At 38.8% G+C, this 15,853-nt stretch overlaps 1 long non-coding RNA gene across 3 annotated transcripts in view; it reads left to right on the top strand.

The window, feature by feature from the left end:
- LOC129150242 (uncharacterized) overlaps positions 1–15,853 on the top strand; it is a 203,839-nt gene that overhangs the window by 20,868 nt on the left and 167,118 nt on the right. For all 3 annotated transcript variants that reach the window (XR_008556972.1, XR_008556970.1, XR_008556971.1), the window contains exon 2: positions 5,953–6,137. This is a non-coding gene — a long non-coding RNA (uncharacterized LOC129150242). The remainder of the gene's footprint in view (positions 1–5,952; positions 6,138–15,853) is intronic.

Raw genomic sequence — 15,853 nt, 5'->3', positions numbered from 1 at the left:
CCACCCAAAATTGGAAGAAGAGGTTTTAAATTATATATTGAATAGAGGCCCAGTGCACAAAATTTGTGTGGCGGGGGGGGGGGGGGTAGGGGGGGGCTCCCCTCAGCCCAGCCTGTATCCTCTCCAGTCCAGGACTCCTTGGGGAATGTCTGACTGCTGGTTTAGGCCCGAACTGGCAGTCAGACATCCCTCTCACACTCCATGACCACTGGCTCCTAACTGCTCACCTGCCTACCTGCCTAATTGCCCCTAACTGCGCCCCCTGCCAGCCTGATCACCCCTAACTGCCTCTTCCTGCTGGCCTGGTTGCCCCTAACTGCCCCCCCACCACTGGCCTGTTTGCCCCTTACGGCCCCCCACTGCTGGCCTGGTTGCCCCCAACTGCCCCCCTCTTTTGGCCTGGTCACCCCTAACTTCCCCCCCCCACCAGCCTGGTCACCCCTAACTGCCCCCCTGCTGTTGTGGTTGCCCCCAATTGCCCTCCTCTGCCGACCTGGTCACCTCTAACTACCCCACCACCAGGCTGGTCACCATTCATGCCCTCCCCCCACCCCCTGCTGGCCTGGTCACCCCACACAGCCTGCTGTTCAGTCATTTGGTCGTCCCTCACTAACCTTCCTGCCAGCCTGGTCACCCCACACAGCCTGTTCTGTCATCCATTGGGTTGTTTCGGTTGTGATGGCCCCTGGCTTTTTATATATTAAGATGAGTTTTTGCTGCCTTTTGAAAAATACTATGAATTCTGCAAGTTTGCTACAACCTGTTAACTAATTTATAATGATGGATATTTTCAAAAAGGAGATTTGCACATAAAATAATTTAATTAAATATTCTTAAAAATACACCCTGAGTTTTCCAAACCTCTTGTAGTAGTGAGTGGGGAAAAAAGAAAAAAAGTCTAAATTATCAGAAGTCAAATGGTCTGATTCCCTTCAAACTACCACCCAGCATTATGTAAAAGTCGTTAAGATCACTTCAATGACCTGAAATAATATACTATCCTCATATTTATTAACTTCTATTCTTTTCATTACTTTTCAGTGCTGTTGCAAAAATTGTTGGTTCTCTGTGAGGTCCTGTGTGATGTTGTGACAAACATCAGTAGGGGATTGGTATTGCTTAAATTGCCTGACAGGTACTATCTCTCCTTCTAAATATATTATTCTGGAAATCTTCATTTATAACTGTGGTTCCTTTTTGGACCTTAAGACTTTAAAAATCTATGGGGCATCTCTGAGTAGATCTTACATTAGGTATTTCCACTACAGCAAATCAGAACAGAATCCAGTAAATTTCCTGTCAAATCTGTTTGGCCCCTGTACTTCTCAGTTGAGCTATTGGCATCATCATGATTCCAGTAATTCAATTTAGAAAACTTGAGGCCATTTTCTAGACCACATTTTTTAAAAAAAAATCAACTTTCTTATTCAATAGGAAACCAAGCCCTGTTGGTTTTTGCGCTACAGTATCTATGAAATCAATCTGCTATTCATAATTCCTACAATATTACCTTGGGAATATTCCCTCCTGGGGCAATTACCTCTCAATTAATCTGTTTCATATTCTTCTTCTTCTCACATTTAATTTAATATATCCACTAGCTCTACATTTTTCTTTCTGTAACTGAGATGTCACTCTTTGTTGCCTACAAAAAACAAAACAAAAAAGGAATGCAATTTTAAACTTCCTTTCACTTAATCCTCAGTGCAATTTGATCTCCAGTCTACTTTTCTAGACTTATTCCATTAGATCTCCCTTTCACAATCTTGGTTTTCCAGTCATGGACAAACTCACTGCCCATGTGGATTTGTCTCACCACCCCTTGCCTGACCACTGATTTCTAATATCTCACTCTGAAATGCTAAGAAACCCTTCTTTACTACTGTAAATTCTTTGTTAATTTCTTGCTCAGTTTCACTGGTTAAGGGTAAATGTATATGGAATTTTATCCAATACCAAAGAGAATTAATCAAATCCCTTTAAGTCCCTGTAGCATTTATTTTTTAGTTTCTTTATTAGAGTCTGACATATTTTAGTGAGTGTCTTTTATAAGATTATGATTTCCTTGAATAAAGGAATCACATCATCTTCATCTTCTTTTGATTAATATTTATTGTTGAGATTATTGCAGATGTCTCTCTTTTTCCCCCATACCTCTCCTCCACCCGATTCCCACCCCACCCCAGTTCCTTGCTACCTTATTGTCTGTGTCCATAGATAATGCATACATGCATATAAGCTCTTTGTCTCATCTCTTCCCACACCCCCCACACCCCTTTCCCTCTGAGAATCTTCAATCTGTTCCATTTCCATGCCCCTGATTCTATTCCATTCACTAGTTTATTCTGTTCATCAGATTTTTTATTCATTTGAATTTTAGATTCACTTGTTTATAGATATGTATTTGTTATCACTTTGTTGTTCATATTTTTTATCTTTACCTTTTTCTTCTTCCTCTTCTTAAAGAATACCCTTCAACATTTCATATAATACTGGTTTGGTGGTGATGAACTCCTTTAACTTTTTCTTGTCTGTGAAGCTTTTTATCTGACCTTCAATTCTAAATGATAGCTTTGCTGGTTAGGGTAATCTTGGTTGTAGGTTCTTGATATTCATCACTTTGAATATTTCTTGCCACTCCCTTCTGGCCTGCATAGTTTCTGTTGAGAAATCAGCTGACAGTCATATGGGCACTCCCTTGTAGGTAACTAACTGTTTTTCTCTTGCTGTTTTTAAGATTCTCTCTTTGTCTTTTGTCTTTGGCATTTTAATTATGATGTGTCTTGGTGTGGTCCTCTTTGGATTCCACTTGTTTGGGGTTCTCTGCACTTCCTGGCTTGTAAGTCTATTTCTTTCACCAGGTGGGGGAAGTTTTCTGTCATTATTTCTTCAAATAGGTTTTCAGTATCTTGCTCTCTCTCTTCTTTGGCACCCCCATAATTCAGATGTTGGTATACTTGAAGTTGTCCCAGAGGCTCCTTACACTATCTTCATATTTTTGGATTATTTTTTTTTTCTTTTTGCTCTTCTGGTTGGGTGTTTTATTCTTCCTCATATTTCAAATTATTGATTTGGTTCTAGGGATCCTCTGGTATATTGTTGAACCTCTGTATATTATTTTTTATTTCAGTCAGTGTATGCTTAATTTCTGACTGGTCCTTTTCCATTCTTTTGGCATTCTCACTAAAATTCTTGAAAGTCTCACTAAGTTCCTTGGAGGTTTTCTATAAGATTCTTGAGTAACCATATAACTGTGGTTTTGAAATCTATATCTAGTAGTTTGCTTTCTTCCATTTCTTTCATTTGTGACATGTTTCTTTGTCTCCACATTTTGGTTGCTTCCCTGTGTTTGTTTCTATGTATTGGGTAGCTGCTGAGTTTCTTGAGTTGATAGAGTGGCCTTGTGTAGTAGGTGTCCTATAGGGCCCAGTGGCTCAGGCTCCCCAATCACCTGAAGTGCCCCTTTGTGGGCTGTGTGCACAGTTTTGTTGTAGTTGAGCCTTAATTGCTATTGGTGTCACTGGGAGGAATTGGCCTCCAGGCCAATTGGCTGTGGGAACCAGCTGTGACTATAGTGGGAGAGCTACTGTGCAGGAGATACCCTTATGGGGCAGTACTTGCTTCAGTGGGGCATTGGTGCCCACTGAGTCTGTCCCCTGAGTGTGTTGCTTATGGATGTGAAGAATTATAATCTGGTATAGTCTCACACTGACCACTGGGTACACTGGCTCTTGGATCTCCAAGGAGGTGCAAAGCCAGCCACTGCCTGGGTCCACCCAGCAGGAGCTACAGAGCAATCTGCAGATTCCTGCTCTTTGTATCTGGTTTGGAAGTGCCGATATGAGGCCCAGCTGTGAAGCAAGGCAGGCTGGTGCTGATGTAAGTTCTTGGGCCTTTTATTGATAGGTTTGGGGCTCCCTAACCCAGTTGCAGCTTGTTTGACAGAATTTTAGCCTGAGAAAAAAACAGACCATTCATATGCAAAAGCTGCTGCGCACAGCTTGGGTGGGGTTGTAATTTGGGTGGGACAGTGTCTCAGGGAATCACCAGGGCGGAGCAAACAGAAATGGCTGCCAGTCAGCCCTGCACTGGGGAGGTCCCAGCACAGGAACAATGACTACTGTGAGCACCTCCATCTGGAGGAAATCCACCCCCAACTTCCTGCCCCGATGCTAGACAGTCCAATTTCTCCCTGTATGTGTCTGGGTCCCCCAGAGCCTCACCAGACAGTGGAGCTCAGAGGAAGTGGGAGATTGTAAATTCAGTTCATGGTGCCGGACTTTTAAGAGGAGCAGCTGAGTCTCCAGCAACCTGTGTGTCACTCAGCCCCAATCCACACTGGTTTTTATAGCCCATAGTTCTTACTGTCTGCAGGAACTTCTTTCCCCAGATCTGGAACCCTGGGCTGGGGGTCTGGTGTGGGCCTGGGACCCCTTGCTCCTCCAGGTGGCCTCCATAGAGGCAATCTCCCTCCCGATTAAAAAAGCGGCACACCCGGGTGCCAGCCCAGCCCATTCTGCACCTCCACACCTCCTATCAGTCTCAACGTGCTATATTCTTTACCTTTCTAGTTGTAGTACTTCCACTCAGCCAGCTTTTCTGTGGTTCTGGATGATAGTTGTTCTGTATTTTAGTTGTAATTTTGATGTGGTTGTGGGAGGCAGCAAGTACAGGTGTTTCCCTATGCTGCCAACTTCTCAGTCTCATCTTCAACTTTGTATTAATATATATAGTGCAGAATGAATAGTCATTACATTAAAGTTAAATTGTAGATTGACCAAATAGAATTATTAAAAAGACTGAGTGATTTGATGAAGCTCAGAGTAGAGAACTAAATCTTCTAGTTCCCCAAATCACGATGCCTTTGTTAACAGCAGCAAAGCTGCCATCACCATTCTCAAAGAATCTGGTAGTTATAGACTGTAGAATCTCACTGTCTTTGTTCCAAAGGAAAATGCTGCCCATACCATTGCAGGGAGTCATCTAATTAGGTTTCATGATGCTTCTGCTATAAACCTTATTATCAAAATCGATGCACCATGTTCTGGATCTCTTGCCACATAATTCAGTTCCAAATCTAAGACACAAATGCATTTGGCAGAAACTGAGGTACAATGGAATTCTAGATATGAGGACACTGGGAAATGTGTTTCTTGTTTTTGTTTTAATTTTTATTTTCCAGTCTCTGCAGTACAAGATAGCAAAGGAATGCTTTGAGCCACGTTTGTGTGAGCCAATGTATGGTACTAGTATGTAAAAGTTCCTCCAGTGGCAATACTTGCTATTCATACATATATACACTCTTCATCTTAAATCTAAATTTCAAACCAAGAACAATTGGAACCCCAACATGATCCCAACAAACATGATGGAACTAGCCCTCTGTAAATGAAATTGACTTCATCTAGCACTGTTCCCATTTCTGTGTAATCCTTTCTCCTCTAATTCAGCCTTGTACACAAACCAAGGATAGAATTATAAAGTTAACCACCAGGCACACTGAATATAAAATTATAGGAAAATGGAATTGTTATTATCGTAATCAGCTAGTTAATATTAATAAAGGAAAGAAAGCAAAGGAAAGTCGGGCATTGTGAGCATGGTCACCTGGGAAGTTTCACAGCTTTACACAGCATTGTTTCTCCAAGGAGATTAACACCCCTCCCTTCTTCTATCTGGTACTGCATTGTTGGAGGGAGAAGGGGAGATAGGCACATGTGCAGTAGAAGTTGGGGTGCAGCATGGGAGGTGCTTGCCTGTCAGTATAGCCTGGGGGACAATGGATTGGCTAGGAGATGGGCCCACTCAGAGGTGAGCAGAATATTAAAAGTTAATTGGTTAAGCTTCTGGTTAAAACCCCAGGCAAAGGAGCTTTCTCATGCTTCTTTGCTCTTGTTCTCTCTTGCTCCATAACCCACACTCACCATGCACTTGCTTGTTCTCTCTTTGTAGTCATGTGGTCTTAAGAAGCTACATGGCCCCTGGCTGTGTGTACCCCACACGCAATGGACTGCAGCTGGGAACACAAACATCTACATGCAGGATGCTGGACTGACTGTATTTTAATATGGAGCAAAAACTGTGAGCCTTGGACTTTATTCTGTCCCTGATGAAGATACAGCTGGACTTATTCCATGGTGAGACAGATAAAGATGAGACCCGGGAGGGGAACCCCCTTAATTTTACATAATTAATAAAGCTTTTCACAAAATCCTATCTTCTGGTGGGGACTCAGGAAATTCTTTTCCTTGTGGCACCCCAAGAACTTCTCTTCAAATGACAACAGAAGGAATGGAGAAAAAGTAGAGTTCGTTAATGTAAATGTATATATCACAGGACAAGGAAACATATGTGGTTATCTACTGAAGCCATATTTGTAGAGCTGGTAGTGATGCCATGGTTAGTATTTCTAATTTTATTTTTCTCTTTTCAAGTCCATGTTTCATTTGTTTCACATCAACAGCCTCACAGATTCTTTATTTGGATAGGTGACAAACATTCACATCATAAGCGTCTCAACTTTCAGGGGTCCTCCTTATGATGTGGTGCTGTAGTTCTTCCATTAAGTCTTTATGTGTATATATGGTGGTTCTGGGAGGCACACCAGATGATGCTCTGGGTACCAAGTCTTTCCTGTGTCTTAATGTGCAACAGCCACACTAATTTTTCTGATCAATGAGGATCAGTCACTGTACCCCCACCATAACCATTTTTGTGTGTGTGTACACTGACTAACTGCCATGAGAATACAGAATGGCCAGGTGACAAGCACAACTCTCAATCCAATAGAGCAATCACTGTGTCCCCTAGTGAAATAATGTCTTCCTTGGGGACTAAGATCTATAAACTGGGAAGGTCCAGGTCACAGAGATTGCAAATAATATTTTGTAAATGAATCATAAAATGGTATACTGACAGTTACCACTTCTACTTTCATTCTTGCTTCCCAGACCCACATATTTCAACTGTGGCAAAAACAGCACCATTAGACTGGTTGTTAGTTAAGAAACTTATCCATATACATACATCACCAAATCTTATAAGGCTATTTCTCAATTGGCACCGTTACTGAGTACTAAACATAATCTTCCCTTCTTTTTTAAGGCTCAAGATCTCTATGACAGAGCACATGGTATGACTATTGAATCCTCTGATAACTATGCCCTTGCCCCACTTCTTTTGCTCTGAAGATCTTTGGTTAGAAGGATCAATAATGTATGAGATAGAGTAAAGAATGTATTCAGTAAGTTTATAGATATTGTTTGCAGAATCATTGTGGGTAGGAAAGAAAAATCTATATGCATAATAAATGTGTGTTCCAATGTGGACAAATTGCTACATATATTATTATCAAAGGGATACAATATAAGCAACCTTTTGTTAGGCAGTGGGCAGTTTCTTTTGTTTGTTTTTGTTTTTCAGCAATGGTGCCATAGTAGAGACTCAAAATTACTTTTTTCTCTGTTAGTAAGTAGAGCACTGAGGCTAGGAAATACAGCATTCATTCCAGATGTTCATGTGGCCAACCAGAAATCAGAAATTCTATTACTAAAGAAGGCATTGGGAACAACTTGTAGTTTCTGCCAAAGCACTTAATCCAATGATTCAGCTTTAAATCTAGTGTCAGTTTAATTCAAATTATTTTAACAATAGATAGCAGTGAAATTTATAAAGCATTATAAATTAAATGCTTATTTATTGAGCAATGTTGCTAGGTCATTTCACATACTGTCTGATTGGATTTTCACAGTAGTCCATAAGGCTTCTTATAACAAAGACGTCTCAATTTTTTGTTTTAATATATGCATTTAAAAGGCTAAGAGATTTTAAAGAATTTGCCTACGATCAGAGGACTGAACCAGATGACAAGCACAGTGCTTTTCAAAATCTACTATTTCTTTAAATACATATATATATATATATATATATATATATATATATATATAGAGAGAGAGAGAGAGAGAGAGAGAGAGAGAGAGAGAGAGAGAGAGAGATTTCAGAGAGGAAGGGAGAGAAAGAGAGAGTTAAAAACATCAATGATGAGAGAGAATCATTGATCAGCTATCTCCTGCATGCTCCCTACTGGGGATCAAGTCCATAACCCCGGGCATGTGCCCTAACTGGAATTGAAACATCATCTCCTGGTTCATAGGTTGATGCTCAAACACTGAGCTACACTGGTTGGACTCTACCATTATTTCTTAAGCAGAGATGCTGCTTGACTTATGTGGTTGGATTGAGTGCCTATAATTTTTGAGTATTTTCAATATACAGGCACTATTGTAACAGGCACTAGGTTAGAATATTATACAGTTTCTCATTAAATCTTATTGACCACATGAAATATATTATTATCTCCATTTTGTAGTTGACAAGATCATATAGCTAATAAGCAGGATTCAGCCCAAGCCCATAAGCCATCAGTGCACACACTGCTACATACACACAAGGCTGCCTTTGGGAGTAAGATTAGATGGAAACCAGGTAACAGCTTAGACACAGGCATGATTTCTTTTAGGAGTTTGGAAAATGTAAATCAGTGATGTTACTATAAAGAACTACCTATTTCTAAATGAGTTGTATACACAACTCATAAAAATTTTCTGAACAAAAATTCAACATAGTTTATATTCTACAAAAATACTGAAATATAAATTTCAATAAATCCTTTTAAATCTAATTTGTTACTATGAAAAAGATGGAAGGCATTCAACTTTATATAAATATATCTTTATAAAATTCTTCTTTTAAATAGTAATTTTATGACCTAGATTTAGGCTCCACAAACAATTGAGAATCAACATTTAAGTCAGACATTTGTTTGGAGAATGACAATTTAAAAAAATAATTCAACATCATTTCCATGGAAAGTTTCAGAATTCTGACATATTTTAGGAGTTTTTAAATGATTAAGAAAATCTTCAAGAATCTTGTATTCTAAGTGTAGAGAAGACTCATGTACAATACAGATTAGAGCAAATATTTCATCCAAAAGAAAAAAGTAAGGCAGTGTAGCTTCACTCTGAGAATAGTAAAATGCTTAGTTTCCATGAAATGTGTTTGACAGTAAGATTTTTAAAAGATCTAAGAGGTTGACCTTCTCCCCTCACTCCCCCAAACTAAGTAGACTTTTTGAAATGAGCACATCTGGTTTATGTTCCTAAACCTCTGGCCTTTAAAAGCTTTGTTCCCGATTCACACAAAATACCATTCAGGATTGCTTGACACAGTGACCCTTCCCTGTAGGTGGTTAGGGGAATAAAGTGATTAAATAGAATCCGGAATATACATATATATTAACATTTGCATCCTGAATTAATTAGTAAACAGTTATCATTCATGAGTATATCTTAAGTAATTTTACTTTTTAAAGTTCTAATTATAAAATAGTGTTTTTTCAAGAAGCAAATTTGTCTTTTTTTTTTTGTAAATAGTTATACTTCTTCTATTCCCTGGTAATTTAGAACAAAGCACTTAGTGTTAAAAACTGAAGGATTTTTGTTTTATTTCAAAGCTTCGGTGCTGTCACTTGATAAAAAAAAAAAAAAAAAAAGAAAAGAAAAAAGAGCCACTGAAGGGTAGTCAGGTTGGATCCATAAATCCAGATGGCCATTCAACATTTAACAAACTCTTTGGTACTTAATTGAGTTAAACATTAAATGGTGCATTGGCAAGGAAGATTTCATTTCTACCAGGCCCACTAATAAAATGCTCAATGTTATTTGTGTAGAGTGTAATTCCTTCTGACTTTGCCTTCCATTTGCCTTGAGGACATACCAGTTTAAAAGTGTTCAGCACACTACACCATGCATAACAGGTAATCTGCCTAATTAAGTCCTATAAGGATGTTCTAAGTAAAATGCTGAAGAGCTTCCATAACCTCTGCTTCACCCTCCCCATGCACCAGAGCTTCTGAGATTGAGAAACCCCAGCCATTAACTCAAGTGTTTACACTTGAAGCTCAAATTCAGCTTTGCCAGAATGGCTCATTTCACATTTTACTAATCTGTTTTCTCATTTGTAGGCAAAAGAAATCTGTCATTTTTTTTATATTATGATTCTCGGCTTGTTCTGATAGTGAATGATCTAACATAACTGCAATTCATATTGCAAAAATCACACTGTGACTAGGACAGCTATATTCTGAGACCTAATAAGATTTACATCCATATTTTGAGTGCATTCATTTGGTATATTTCAATGAATTATTAATTATGACCAACAATAAAATATTATTTTGCTCAGATGCACAGCAATGAAAAAGATGCCCAAGAGAAATTTATCTGACAGCTCAAAACAAAATGGCCCAAATCCACTCATCAGTTACTCATCCAACACAGCATGAAGCATATTTGCCCATCAAATGCACTCAGTGAATGTTTTTCTCAGCTTGTCAATGTTTTATCAAGAGAATAAATACCAAACATTAGGACTCAGATAAAGAAATCTCAATTCAATAATTAAAATAAAATATGACAGGTGAATAATGAACTTTAAGGACACTCCTCAGTTATTGATAAAATGATTTTTATCCAAGTACAACAATAAGATTAGAATCATTATACTATATAACTAAGCTGCATATTATATCTTATTTAATCAATCTTTATTGACACAAAATACTCACTATCTCTTAATATACTCCCTTATAATCATCCTTTCTATTCAATGCAGTAAATTCCTTTCAGAGAAACCTCATACAAATCACTGACTCATCTTCTTTTCTTTTATTGTACACACTGGACTGATTGCCAAATCAATCCTACTTATTCACTCTGTACACATCCTTCAGGTTTGTTCTTTCTTCATTTATCCTTATACATACTGCTTCAAACTAGGCTTCTGGCGATATTTTTTTTTCTCAGCTGTACAAATAGCTCTGTAATAAACCCTCCAGTCTGTTGCCAGGCAGCTGTCTTCAAGATATTTTGGAGATGTGAGCTAGGGTACCAGCTAGTTACCGGTAGTTGAGTTGCCAATGTCTAATGACTAGTCACTAGTTTCCCAGGCCCCAAAAAGTTCATTGAAAAACAACTAAAGTCAATGAACCCACAAAGAGCTGATGTAGTCAAATAAACATACACATACCTACCTGATTTTGGACCCATATTATTGGAAGCAGACTTTGTAGTCCAGAAAAGCTGTATTTAAGTTCTTACTGTGTAGAGAGCTTGGAGTTACTTAATATTTATGCCTCAGTTGATTCATCTTAAATAATAATACTTAACATGTAAGTCCATTTAGAAGACTGAGAAAATATTTGTGGAATGTTTGCAATGCCAAGCACTTGGATATAGATAGTACTAAGGAAGGGTAGTTATTAATTAGATAAACTATTGAAGTTCTAAAATCAACTTTTAGGTCAAAATAGTTTCTCTTTCATTGCTTAGATTACATTTGCCATTATTCCACATTAAATTTTCACAAATCACTCATGATCTTCAAACCTTCTTCAAAAGAAGAATGCTGGATTTTCCACTTATCTCCAACAGGCTGCTCATAATTTTACTTTTCCCCTTCATTTCAGTAATCCTATATAATAAAGAGGTAATATGCAAATTAACCCTCACAAGATGGCTGCCTACAACCAGGCCAGCAGGGGGGTTAGTGAGGGACGACCAAATGACTGAACAGCAGGCTGCGTGGGGCAACCAGGCCGGCAGGGGGGTTAGTGAGGGATGACCAAACAACTGAACAGCAGGCTGCATGGGGCAATCAGGCTGGCAGGGGGCAGTTAGGAGCAACCAGACTGGCAAGGGGGTGCAGTTGGGGGTAACCAGGCTGGCATGGGGGGCAGTTGGGGGTGATTAGGCTGGCGGGTGGGGCAGTGAGGGGTGACTAGGCTGGCAGAGGAGGGCAGTTGGGGGGAATCAGGCTGGCAGGAAGGGCAGTTAGGGGCGATCAGGCTGGCACGCACAGGCAGTGAGGGGCAATCAGGCCAGCAGAGGGGAGCAGTTAGGGGCTACCAGGCAGGCAGGCAGGTGAGCGATTAGGAGTCAGCGGTCCAGGATTGTAAGAAGGATGTCCGACTGCTGGTTTAGGCCCAATCCCAGGGATCCCCCAAGGGGTCCTGGATTGGAGAGGGTTCAGGCTGGGCTGAGGGGACATCCCTCCCATGCACGAATTTCATGCACTGGGCCTCTAGTCTTTTATAAAAGCCTTAAAAGTCAAAGACTGCCAATTGTTGCTGGGATATTTTTAATCTTAATTTCTTTTAGAATTATTTTTAAATAAAGTTTGAGTATTCACATAAAAATCTGGATTTTTGCCTCCTCTTGGAAAATTCAGTTAGGTAGTATTGGGCCCACATTAGTTCATGGCAAACATTGGTTGGGCCTGGTTAATGGCTTACCTCTTTTAGCAAGGTATCCAATATAATTTAACCTGCTTCCCACAGATCTGCTACCTGTGTGCCCTTTACAGGCATTTGACCTTGTGTTCTCTTCCTTAGAATCTTGTCTTAAGGCTAAATTATGAATATAAAATGCTTTGTGTTAGGTTTAACTTTTCTGTTTAGCTTCTTATTTAGAAAAGATATCTTGATATTATTTAACTCAGTCCTGACTAGACATGAAACTTTTACAACTATCTTAACTTTCCATAAAGTACTTTTATTTGAGCATCTATGTCATATTTATACATATGTACACATGTAATACATATATACATATATGCACATTCAAAGCTGTATGTGTACATGTACACATGTTCTTGGCTTCTAAAGTTCATTTAAAATTAATAAACATTGTGTTGTCTATGAGATATATACATATTATGAATACTGGTATATGCAAGGTGATGCAATTTAAAGGAAGTCAGATAAACACAAGTCCTAGTATTAATGAGGAGAAAGGCAAGTTCGTAATAAAATTCTAATATAAGGTTAAATATTATGTAATTTGATAGTGACGCAAGCAAGAAGAAAACAGAAGAAACACCTCATGGCAGCCTAAAGGAAGGTACCTGGAGACAGGGACATTTGACCAGGCCTTAAAAAGTGCCTTTGATTTAAAAAGGAGGAAATAAAAGGGCAAAGCAAAGGAAGTAGCAGGATAAAAGTATAAAAAGGCACACATGCAAAGTATAATTGCTCTTTTGGGGATCAGGATGTGATGAGGAAGTAGGTGGTGGACAGTGGAAGATAACTAACTATGCTAAGCACAATGCAACCTGATTGGCCATTTGCTTGACTGCTGGTCCAAAGTGTAAGGGCTTCCCTTTGGTTACTACAGTTACGAGTAACCACGTAAGAAGGTTTTTGAACAAAATAGTCACGTGACTTGATTTTCATTGTGGTTTGCCATAGTAAGATTCCATAAGCATAAAGTGTCAATGTCAGGGTGAAGATTATTGAACCTTCTCCAACACAAATTTTCACTGATGTAGGGACAAACCTGTACCATCCAGATTTGATAAGATGGGCATCCTTCTCTAGTTGTGAGGAACTGAAAAACTTTAAAAGTTTGAAATGTCAGGGACAGACATAATAGTAAACGCTGCTGTTCACTATTTTTTTCCGTAATTTGCAAAGACCTGTAATGAGAATCCACTTTAATATCTGTCTGAATGTAAACGCCCCATAGTCCCGTTCCAGATTAAATGCCTATCACCGTGCTTCACAGGAGCAACGGTGGCTCGTCAACAAAACCTTTACCATCCTAACCATTTGTATTCTTTATTTACCTTTAATTATGTGACTTGCGATTCATCGTTTACAAAAACTTTTAAAATGTTGTAATAACATATTCATGTGTGTTCTTCTTTTTTCCCCAATTGCTTCTTTTTTAAAATTCTTTATTGTTTAAAGTATTACAAATAATAGTACATACATCTCCTTTTTTATTTTCCAATTGACCTTCCCTACACCCCCTCCCACCCACCCCCTGCCCGCACATGCCCTCACCCCCTCCCAGTGTCTTGCATCCATTGGTTAGGCTTATATGCATGCATACTAGTCCTTTGGTTGATCTCTTACCTCTCCCCACCCCCCAACCCTCCTCAGCCTTCCCGCTGTCATTTGACAGTCTGTTCCATGTTTCTCTTCCTCTGTATCTATTTTTGTTAATCAATTTATAATGTTCTTTATTATCCATAAATGAGTGAGATCATGTGGTATTTTTCTGCTGGAAACCAAGATCAACAGTAATTAATATAAATGTGAGGAGTCCACCAGAAGGCTGAGTTTGGGCTCCCCTTTCACATTCACAGGGTGAATATTTATATTTTATTACCTACTGCTGACTCAATGGCCTAAAGCAAACTCCCCCAAACCTGATAATCTTACTGTTTACTAAACATTACCATTGATATGTTTGTTTGCATTCCTAAAAGGCAATTGTGTATTCTAGTAAATAAAAGCAGCTCTGAAAGGAGACTCAGTGGAACTTGACTGCTACAGTTGAGTTTTCCCTGGCCTCCCCCCATAATTTCAAAATTAATTATTATTGTCTTGTGTATCGATTTGTGCATCAGCTCTTTCTCCAAGCCTTTGAACCCAAAGCCACGTTGGCCATGGCTTTTCACATTTTTCTTTCACCGACTGGCTATTTTACTTAGCATAATCCTCTCCAGTTCCATCCACGCTGTTGCAAATAGTAAGAATTCCTTCCTTTTTATAGCAGTGTAGTATTCCATTGTGTAGATGTACCACAGTTTTCTAATCCGCTGATCTGGTGATGGGCATTTAGGCTGTTTCCAAATCTTAGCTACGGTAAATTGTGCTGCTATGAACATAGGGGTGCATATATCCTTTCTGATTGGTGTTTCTGATTTCTTGGGATATAGTCATAGAATTGGTATTACTGGGTCAAATGGCAGTTCCATTTTTAATTTTTTGAGGAAACACCATACTGTTCTCCACAGTGGCTGCACCAGTCTGCATTCCCACCAGCAGTGAAGGAGGGTTCCTTTTTCTCCTCATCCTCTCCAGCACTGGTCATTTGTTGATTTGTTGATTATAGCCATTCTGACAGGTGTTTTGATTTGCATCTCTCGGATGATTAGTGACTTTGAGCATGTTTTCATATGTCTCTTGGCCTTCCTTGGTCTTCTTTCGAAAAGTATTTAGGTCCGTTGCCCTTTTTTTTATTATTATTGTTTAAAGTATTACATATAGTAGTACATATATCTCCGCCCATTTTTTTATTGGGTTGTTTATCTTTCTTTTGTTAAGTTGTATGAGTTCCCTGTAAATGTTGGAGATTAAACCCTTATTGGTGATGACATTGGCAAATATGTTCTCCCATGCAGTGGGCTTTCTTGTTGTTTTGTTGATGGTTTTTTTTTTTTGCTGTGCAGAAGCTTTTTATTTTGATGTAGTCCCATTTGTTTATTTTCTCCTTAGTTTCCATTGCCCTAAGAGCTGTATCATTAAATATATTGCTACAACAAATGTCTGCTATTTTGCTGCCTACAGCTTCGTCTAAGATTTTTATGGTTTCCCATCTTATGGTTAAGTCCTTTACCCATTTTGAGTTTATTTTTGTGTATGGTGTAAGTTGGTGGTCTAGTTTCATTTTTTTGCGAGTATCTGTCCAGTTTTCCTAATACCATTTATTGAAGAGACTGTCTTGACTCCACTGTATGGTCTTGCCTCCTTTTGTCAAATATTAATTGCACATAATGGCTTTGTATTCCTCTTCATTATGTTAAAATCATCACCTTTTTCAAGATCACAGAAAATATTATATTCATACATTTTATCAGTCTGGCATAAAATTTACAGGATCAGCATTACTAATGAATATTCCACTAAAAATAAACAGTCTTCCTTTAGTTTCAAGATTACTATAAGAGGTGTTTTACAACTTGCTATGAACTAATAATACTAGCAAAACTGAATTTTGCTGCCTTT

This window comes from Eptesicus fuscus, chromosome 9, assembly GCF_027574615.1.
Source record: "Eptesicus fuscus isolate TK198812 chromosome 9, DD_ASM_mEF_20220401, whole genome shotgun sequence".
Lineage (NCBI taxonomy): Eukaryota > Metazoa > Chordata > Mammalia > Chiroptera > Vespertilionidae > Eptesicus > Eptesicus fuscus.
This window is presented reverse-complemented; position numbering and strand designations above follow the sequence as displayed.